Genomic DNA, 9,972 nt, shown 5'->3' with positions numbered 1-9,972 from the left:
GGGCCAGCTTTTCAGCAGTCTCTGGAGTGATAGGCTTCTGTTTGTTCTTGGCAAGTTTCTCAGTAGTAGAGGGGTCATCTCTGAGATCAATTTGAGTCCCAACAAGCAAGAAAGGAGTCTTTGGACAGTGGTGAGTTATCTCAGGCACCCACTTTTCTTTCACATTTTCAAACGAAGATGGAGAAAGCACTGAAAAACAGACTAGAAATAACATCTGTTTGTGGATAACTCAGCAGTCGTAATCTGTCATAATCCTCTGGCCCTGTAGTACCAAAAAGCCCAAGAGTATATGGTTCTCCACCAGTCATAACTGTGACTGCATAGTTGTCAAAAACAGTTGGTGCATATTCCGATGGAAATTTGTTTGTTGTGTAGGATATCAGGAGACATGTTTTACCAACAGCAGCATCGCCCACAACAACACACTTAATTGTCTGCGTTGCTGAAATAGTTTTGTATCCACTTTAAATATTTCAAATCTGATGTTGACCTCAGCTTCTCCACCGGGGCGCATTGTATGTTTTCAAGTACTGAGAGGAGAAAATTTTGTACATTACCAGCACAAAGAAATGATAAACCTTTGAGATAATGGATATGCCAGTTACCCAAATTCGATCATATGCATTGCATGCACGTATTGAAATGTCACCCTTCACCCCAAAAATATGTGCAATTACGTGTCTTTAAAAGTGATAAGAAAAATTAGGTTTTTTGATGTTATTATTGACTTGTAGGAAGCTTATATATTCTGAAAACAGGTCCTTTTTCAGATGTGTACTAAAAATATTTTCTTTCATTTTGTGACTTACCTTTCCATTTTCTTTAACAGAAACTTTTTAAAACTCTTGAAAAGCAAAGTTTTTAAAAAAATCTAGTTAAGGTCCAATTTGTTAATTTTTTTCTTATATGGCTTGTGATGCTTATTCTGCCTAGAATGTTCCTGGGATGTTTGTGGGGCTAAGTCCCTCGCTTCCTTCAATTCTTTACTCAAATATGTCCCCCCTATTTAATGTCAACTGTCCACCGTATTTAATGCCACCCTATTTAATACCACTGACACCTCCTCCCCCATCACTCTTGACATTCATTCTAGTCTATTTTACCTTTTTCCAATAGAACTTACAAATTTCTAACATGCTTTATAACTTACATATTAATTATGTTTGTTGTTCATTGTCAGTCTTTGTTCCAGTAAAATGTAAACTCCTATAAGGACAGAGACCTGTGTTTTGTTCACTGATATACCCTAAGTTCTCATAAGTGTTTCTAGCACCTCGTATGTGCTCAATAAATATTTGCTGGGTTGATGACTTCTAAGCTAATTCATGATTTCTAAGCTTTCCTTCAGCCTGAAGAGTTTTCTGATTTTAAGATTCTACTTAGATAATCCTAACTGTCGCAGTGACTCTCACCAATCACTGACTTCTCCCACAAGGTGGCAGTCTTTACCTTAAACACAGGTTCTGATAGCCTTAAATTTGAGAATTAATAGCTTTTAACCTGCTTGTTTTCTTTGAGCCCAGACAGCCTGCTCTATGGGAATTGACAGCTGTAAAATTCAAAGGATGAATGTAATTACCCTGCAAGATCTGAGTGCTTTTAGGCAAGAGGATTTAGGGTGTGAGAGTTTTCCTGGAGAGGGACACATTATGAAGGTGATGTTTTTTAATTGACAGGGATTTGGAAACATAGTTGCTCTTTGTGAGAATGGTACAGGTTTAGAGAGAGGTGCCAGCACAGCACTATGACACCTGAAGTAGGCTGACAACAGACAAACTGGATGTAACCACCGAATAGATCTGTGTTTTCACCGCTTCCTGCCCTGTGCCTTCTTGCCTGACTCACTTTACCCCAGCACTGGGGAATAACTCTGCCCTATTCTGGTCTTGAACCTTTTGTACCATCTAGGGGAACGAGAACTCTTGGAGTCTCAGATCCTCATTTCTGTTAGAACCAATCCTATTCTGCGCGTAGGGCCATGATTGTAAATTTCCTGTGGGAGGCAGCATTGCTTTGCAAAAAGAACAAAGTTTGGCATGTAAGGCAGCTCTGCCACTTGGACAAGGTAATAAACTTCTCTAGCTTTAGTCTCTTTATTTCGAAAACAGGGGTGGTGCTGATACCCCGCCCATGGACTAGTGTGAGATTTAAATGTGAAGCACTTGGCACAGTGGCAGGTGGTGAATGCTCTTTGGTGATCATGACTTTCCCTTTCTCCTGGTAGTGCTGCCTCCTCCCTCTGAGCACCTGGAGTCAATCCACCTTGGGTAGGTCAGAGAAGGTAGAAGGAAGTGGTAGGAGGTGAACTCGAGGGAATGATGCATGGGGGGATAGGGTGAGTGAGAAGTCTAGGATCCATTGGCAGGAGCAGAATGGTAGGAAAGGGGAGAACATGGCATTGACCTTGAATCTTGACATTTCAGCCTATGCTGTGTTGAGCCTCAGGTCACCGTTTGAGGAGGTGAGCAGAAAACTGCTAACAGATGAAGACTTCTCCAGTCTTCCAGGATAACTTTCATCAGTGGGTTAGTTGTCCTGTTCAGAAGGTGATCATGGAGCTTTGACCAAGCATAAACACTGATTATGGCAGTCCGATTGTCATAATCCTTTTGATTCTTAAATATCCCATTCAAGATTGTTATTGTCAATGCCTCCGCAACCTAAGACCACCAGGAACACACTGTAATTGAAAATGATGGGTTTGTTGCTGTCTGCAAGAAGGGAGGACACTCAGCATAGGGACCCATGAGGGTGGGACAGGTTTTATCTGATGACGTTAGAAAGGACTTACTGAGGATTTGGGCTTGTTTTAGGAGATTTGGGGGAAAGGTTCAAGGAGGATGGCTTTTCCTGGATGCTGCCAGGAAGTAGGGGGATGGTGGTAAGTCTGTGGTAGGATGTTTAAATAAATTTCCTCTCCTGGGCTGCAAGAATGAGGAGGCTGAAGCTGTAATAAGTAAAGAAGCAGTAGTCACTCCTATCAGCTGTGATAAAAGGATGTTTGGCTGTTACTTTGTGGTTTGGATGCCGTTTTTGCTTGTGTTCACATGATGGTCTATCATGGTGACAGACCACGTACACAGTGGCCTTGTCTGATGCTAGTGTCCCACGGAGTTGATTATGCTCAGGTGGAGAACACTAACGCCCAGCTGTGGGGACCAGGCCAGCTCCAGAGTGTTGGGGGGCTGCACTGCTTTGTCATTACCAACATCTCCACATACAATACAACCCATGCATGTGAGGTCCCAGAAGGAAGGAGCTAAAGCAGCTAGACTGGGATCACTTTACTCAATTTGAGGAGAGAGAGAGAACTCGAGGGAGCCAGAGGAAGGCAGGTGAGCTGGTCTAATCTCCTTTTCTATTGGAGCTCTAGGCAGATAGACTGAAAATATTTGCTAAAACAAAGAGATCCATCTCTAGATTACCCTTAGCAGGGTGTCCTTGATTAAAGGATTATTTCTGAAAACTAAATTCAGAATCCATGAGGCATGATTCCCTGGAAGATCACGTAAACTGTACAATTCTCTCTGAAATAAATTGGAGACTTCATCCCTTAGATCCCTTTGACTGTGTGAGGAACCCCATGAAACCTCACTTAGTGGCCGTATTCATTCTTCTGGGCCTGAAAGCATGTGTCCCATGCAGGAAGGAAGGCAGGACCAGCGGGGCTTTGCAGGTCGTGCCATTCTCTCATTCTCTCCTTGCTTTGTTTAAGCCTCTTTATTACCTGTCTCCCTGACGTTATTCGTACTGTGATTCTGGGTATATTCTGTGATTCTTGTGTGATTTGGTATCCAATTTTGCTTAAGGATGCAAGGAAGTGTTTGGGGAGAAAGCTCTATTGGAAGAGGTCTGTAGTCCTAGCCTCCCACTCCACTCCACTCCACGTTTCACATCATTAGACTTCAGCACGTGCATCTGGGGCACCAACATTGTCTTACCTGGTTACACAGTATGGTCTTTATCTGGATGAGGGATGAGAAATGATACATCGTGGCCAAGAGAGCTGGGAGAGGCACAGAAATAACAGGTGACCACCAAGGGTGCTTGGACCTGAGATGTTCCCATTTCCTAAGACCCTCCAAGATTCTCCAACATTTGGTATAGTTGTCCAGGCAATTTAACAAGAAAATCAAAGTTTTGTCATGATCCCTATTGTAATATATGCTTATCACAGAAAAATTGAGGATGTAAGAAGGAGAATAGAAGGTCACAAAACAACTCTATACTACTGTCCGGGGATAGCTATTCTTAAAACATGGATTGATCAGTGTGGGGTGATTTCTCCAAGTTTTTTTTTTGGACAGAAAATCATTGAAGATGCCCTGGTTTTAAAGTACTAGGATGAAGGAATTATAGTTGAACAGTTCAAAATGATGTTATGAATTACTTTCAGATTTGTTTGCTTGATTGCATTAGCCTTGTCTGGGCTCTCGGGTAACTATTTGGTTCCATCATGGTGGCTGAGTCAGGTGGCTCTGGAAAAATAGCTATTTAAAAAAGCTTTTCTTTCTTTAAAAATATTGTAGAGGGCTCCTCTCTGTTCTTGGAAGCAATGTTTGGGATGGCCTCTTGGGAGGCTGTCTGATGAAGTGTCTAAGGGTATGTGGTCTGGACTTGGACAGTACAAGATGCAAATTCTGGCTGGGATATTCTAGTTGTGGAGTGTTGGGCAAGTTATTTGGTCTTCTGAGTTTATAGGTAAACTGGAGATAATAGGTTTGTGTGAATGAGGATCCAATGAGATGCCTGTAAGATGCTTAGCCAGATGGCTACGTGAAGAAAGCACTTGGTAAATGTAATTGTTGTGGTTGTTATAATTGTTACAATGATTAGTCATTGCTGATTGTTGGCTAACTGGTTGTAAGAAATGGAAGTAAAGTAAGGCAGTAGCAGCGGAGGGAGGTGGTGGAGGGAATCAGGAGACACTTGCGGGTTCTGGTTCTGCCTAAGTGCTGGGGAAAACTCAGTTGAATAACTGGTTGTCTAATATTTAACAGCTGTGTGACCTCAGGCTAGTCACATTTCCTTTGTAAACTTCCTTTTCCTCATTTGCGAAATGAAAGGGTTTCATTAGGTTACTTGCCATCACCCCTAGTTGACCCTTAGAATCATCTGGGAGACCTTTTTAGAAATTCTTAGTTCTGGGGTCTTCCACTTTCCCCATTCTGACTTGGTGGGCACTGCATCTTTTCCAAAACTCTTCAGGTGAACTTGAATTGTGGCCAGGGCTGAGAACCTATGACTTTCAACAACACTTCTGGTTTAGGAAGGAGTGAATTACAGGCACAGAATGAGCTCTCAGGAATGGCTGCTGAGCTAACAATTGCCACGACACTGTCTCCCTGTCCCAACTGCAGGCACTCCTAGATCTCTCCTGATGAAGGCTTCCAATTTTGGAACAGAAGAATTTTTGAAGAAAAATATTATTGAACTTCCAGAAATGACTCAGTCCTTCTCTGCTGCTTCTTTAGTCGGAAAGATCTGCCCCTGTCTACTGCAGTCCCAATCCCTTTTTATTTCAACATATATATCTAAACCAACAACAAAAAAATTGACTTGCACAACCAAGGTGAGGTGTTTGGCTTTAAGGATAAAAGAGATAGCTTCATAAAACCTGCCCCCAGATTTCTCATTGCCTCTCCTCATTTTCTCTTATTTGTAGGGCACACTGAAAGCTCGGATTCATAAGATGTAGAAAGGGCAAAGAGTTAAGTTACAAACTTTTCCGAGGTCTGTTTCAACTCTAATGTTCTATAGCTCTGCTCCATCTAAACAAGGAATTCTGTTAAATTTGTAACTGGACTTTTCTTGAATGCTGAGGTAATGTTTCTTGAAGTAGGGTATATATATCCAAGAAGAATAAAAATAATTTTGGAGGTTTTTTAATTCTCTGTGGGACTCAATACAAGGTTTGGTGATTATATATGAACACACTTTTGAAAGCATCTGGTACATGTAGGTGCTCAGTGCACATGAATTTCTCTTTCCAGCCAGATCTTTTATAGCGGAAAATTATCTTATTCTTCCATCTTTGTCTGCAAAGATGCTGCTAAGGAAAGATGTAGAAGAGTTTTATGAGGGAGTTGGAGTATGGGAACAGGAAGTTCCCGAGAAGGCCACTGCATTAATTAATGGAATCAAAACAAGATCCCCTAAAGCAAAATCGATGCCAAATCTCTTTTCTCTAAACTATCCACAATGGTGCCCCATAAATTTTGATTGATATTGAAATACAAAATGCAATAAGCTTTTTTTTCCTTAAATATATAATGTACGGAGAAAACCAGGTTAATAATGGTTTCCTGGCAGGGCTTTCAAAGGCAAGTGTGGATGAAGTAGAAATATGGTGCTCAGATATTGGAAAGAAACCACAGTTGAACTCTTCACATTTTCGTGTATAACCCAATGATTCTCAAACCTAAACTTGCATCAGAATTGCCTGGAGGGCTTATTAAAACATGATTGTTGGATGCCACCCTTGCATTAATTAATTACACCTGCAACTGTTCTATTTTTTAAACGGTCACATTTTAAGGTACTGGACTGAGGACTTCATCATGTGAATTTCAAATGGGACATAACTCAACCCCTAACCCAATCCTAGTGAGTGGTAAGTGGTATCTCTTGGTTTTGATTTCCACTTCCCTAGTGACTAATGATGTTGAGCATTTTTATATGTGTTTATTAGCCATTTTTATATCTCTTATAAAAAAGTATATAAAATTATTGGCGTATTTGTTAATTGGGTTATCCATTTATTATTGAATTATAAGAGCTCTTTATTCTGTATGCAAGTCCTGAAACAAATAATATTTGCAAATATTTTAATCCATTCTGTGAATTTTATTTTCACTTTCTTGATGGTGTCCTTTGAAGAACATAGGATTTTAATTTTGATAAAGTGTAATTTATATATTTTTTCTTTTGTTGCTGTGCTTTTGGTGTCATATTTAAGAAATAATTGCCTAATCTAAGGTTATGACAATTTTTTTTATTCTATGTTTGCCTCTAAGAATTTTTTAATTTTACCTCTTATACTTAGGTCTTTCATTCATTTAGAGACAGTTTTTGTATGTGGCGTAAAATAGGGGACCTAATTTATTCTTTTGCATGTGGATATCTTGTTGTCCCTGCACCATTTGTTGAAAAGTGATTTTTTTTTTCTCCATTAAATGGCCTTGGCACTCTTGTCTAAAATTAATTGATGACAACTCTAAGACTTTATTTCTGGACTCTTTATTCTATTGATCTATATTTCTGTCATTGTTACTGAACAATGTGCTTTCTGCCTGACAGAGACACCAATATTATGGAACTGGTTTTTGAGAAAAGCAAAACCTTTATCATGAGGTTGACTTGCAAGGAATTAGGAGGCAAAGTTCAAATCTGTCTCCCCATCTGGGATCTGGGACAAGTTTTATGGGTTAGGGAGGGTAAGCTAGTATGCAGAAGCACTGGTGGGGCAGGTTTCGATTGGAAGGACTTTAAACAAGACCATTTATGGTAAGGTTTGGTAAGGGGTCTTAACACTGGACGTGCCTGGGCTCAGGTTTCTTGCTTTTAAAAATGTTTGGGCCCTCAGGTTCCAGTCATGTCTTGACCATTTGCTTCTGTGGTGGGGCAGGAGAGGAATTTTTCTTCTGGGTGTTATTCAAGGTTGACGTCTTCTTTTCTGCATTCTTCGGCTGCGTGACTTACAACTTTTTGGCTTTGTGCCTGTAAAATAACTTGACATACTATTATCAACAGAGTAGGGTCGGTTAGAACTGGTTCTGTGATTACATCATTATGCTAGTACCAATTGTCTTGATTACTGTAGCACTGTAGTAAGTTTTGAAATCAGGAAGTATGTGTCTCTTCAACTTTGGTCTTCTTTTTCAGGATTTTTGGCTCTTCTGTATTCCTTACATTTCCATATGAATTTTGGGATCAACTGTGAGAATACTGTCATCTTAACAATATTAAGTCTTCTGGCCAGGCGCGGTGGCTCACGCCTGTAATCCCAGCACTTTGGGGGGCTGAGGTGGGTGGATCACGAGGTCAGGAGTTCGAGATCAGCCTGGCTAACATGGTAAAACCCCGTTTCTACTAAAAAAATAAAAATAAAAAACTGGGCATGGTGGTGTGTGCCTGTAATCCCAGCTACTCAGGAGGCTGAGGCGGGAGAATCATTTGAACCCGGGAGGCGGAGGTTACAGTGAACCAAGATTGCGCCATTGCACTCCAGCCTGGGCAACAGGGTGAGATTCCGTCTCAAAAACAAAAACCAAAAAACAAACAAAAAAATACTAAGTCTTAAGTCTTCTGATCCATGAATGTAGAATGTTTTTCCATTCTTTCAGTTCTTCTTTACTTTTTAACAGTGTTCTGGATTTTTCAGCATTCCCATCCTGTAATTCTTTGTTGTATTTACTCCTAAGAATATTAGTTGTTTTGCTGCTATTATGAATGGAATTTTTTAAATTTCAATTTTATATTTTTCATTGATAGTATATAGAAATGCAATTGATTTTTGTATACTGATTTTGTAACCTGAAACCTTGCTGAACATGTTCATTCATTCTAACAGTTTCCTTTTTGTGGATTTCTTAGAATTTTCTGTATACAGTATCATGTCATCCATTAAGGGGATAGGTTTACTTCTTCCTTTCTAATCTGGATGAGTTTAGTTTCTTTTTCTCAGCTAAATTCCTTGGCTAGAACTCCAATACAATGTTGAATATAAGGAATGAAATCAGACATCTTTGGACTGTACTTGATCTTCAGGGGGAGCATCCAATCTTTTACCATTATGTATAATGTTAGCTGTGGAGTTTAATAGATGAATTTTATCAGGTTGAGGAAATTTCATTTTATTTGTAATTTTCTCACTGTTTCTTTTTCATCAGAAGAGTCTTGGATTTTGTCTAATATTTTTGTATGTGTCTTTTGAGATGCTCATATGGTTTTTGTCATTTATTCTACAAAATACAGCATATTAAATTGATTGATTTTTACATGTTATCTTTTTTTAAAGTTTACTTTAAGTTGTGGGATACATGTGCAGAACGTGCAGGTTTGTTACATAGGTATACATGTGCCATGGTGATTTGCTGCACCTATCAACCCATCATCTAGGTTTTAAGCCCCACATGCATTAGGTATTTGTCCTAATACTCTCCCTCCCATTGCCCCCAACCCCCAAATAGGCCCCAGTGTGTGTTGTTCCCCTCCCTGTGTCCATGTGTTCTCACTGTTCAACTCCAACTTATGAGTGAGAACATGCGATGTTTGGTTTTCTGTTCCTGTGTTTTTTAGCTGAGAATGATGGCTTCCAGTTTCATCCGTGTCCCTGCAAAGGACATAAACTCATTCTTTTTTATGTATTCCATGGTGTATATGTGCCACATTTTCTTTATTCAGTCTATCATTTATAGGCATTTGGGTTGGCTCTAAGTCTTGTAAATAGTGCTCCAATAAACATGTGTGGATGTGTCTTTATAGTAGAATGATTTATACTCCTTTGGGTATATACCCAGTAATGGGATTGCTGGGTCAAATGGTATTTCTGGTTCTAGATCCTCGAGGAATCACCACATTGTCTTCCACAGTGGTTGAACTAATTCACACTCCCACCAAGAGTGTAAAAGCATTCCTATTTCTCCACAGCCTCATCAGCATCTGTTGTTTCCTGATTTTTTAATGATCGTCATTCTAACTGGCATGAGATGGTATCCATTGTGGTTTTGATTTGCATTTCTCTAATGACCAGTGATGACAAGGTTTTTTTCATATGTTTGTTGGCTGCATAAATGTCTTCTTTTAGGAAGCATCTGTTAACAGCCTTCGCCCACTTTTTGATGGGGTTGTTTTTTTCTTGTAAATTTGTTTAAGTTCCTTGTAGATTCTGGATATTAGACCTTTGTCAGATGGATAGATTGCAAAATTTTTCTCCCATTCTGTAGGTTGCTTGTTCACTCTGATGATAGT

General features: G+C 39.7%; 1 protein-coding gene and 1 pseudogene across 2 annotated transcripts in view; one reads left to right on the top strand and one right to left on the bottom strand.

Annotated features, from left to right (window-relative positions):
- The window catches only part of LOC105516581, a 919-nt pseudogene extending 455 nt beyond the window's left edge, over positions 1 to 464 (bottom strand). Inside the window, exon 1 of the transcript XR_001002508.1 lies at positions 17 to 464. The product of XR_001002508.1 is annotated as a cell division control protein 42 homolog pseudogene (transcript). The remainder of the gene's footprint in view (positions 1 to 16) is intronic.
- CD38 (CD38 molecule) overlaps positions 1 to 9,972 on the top strand; it is a 73,352-nt gene that overhangs the window by 37,366 nt on the left and 26,014 nt on the right. The window lies entirely within an intron of this gene.

Source organism: Colobus angolensis, unplaced genomic scaffold, assembly GCF_000951035.1.
Source record: "Colobus angolensis palliatus isolate OR3802 unplaced genomic scaffold, Cang.pa_1.0 Scaffold284, whole genome shotgun sequence".
Taxonomy (NCBI): domain Eukaryota; kingdom Metazoa; phylum Chordata; class Mammalia; order Primates; family Cercopithecidae; genus Colobus; species Colobus angolensis.
This window is presented reverse-complemented; position numbering and strand designations above follow the sequence as displayed.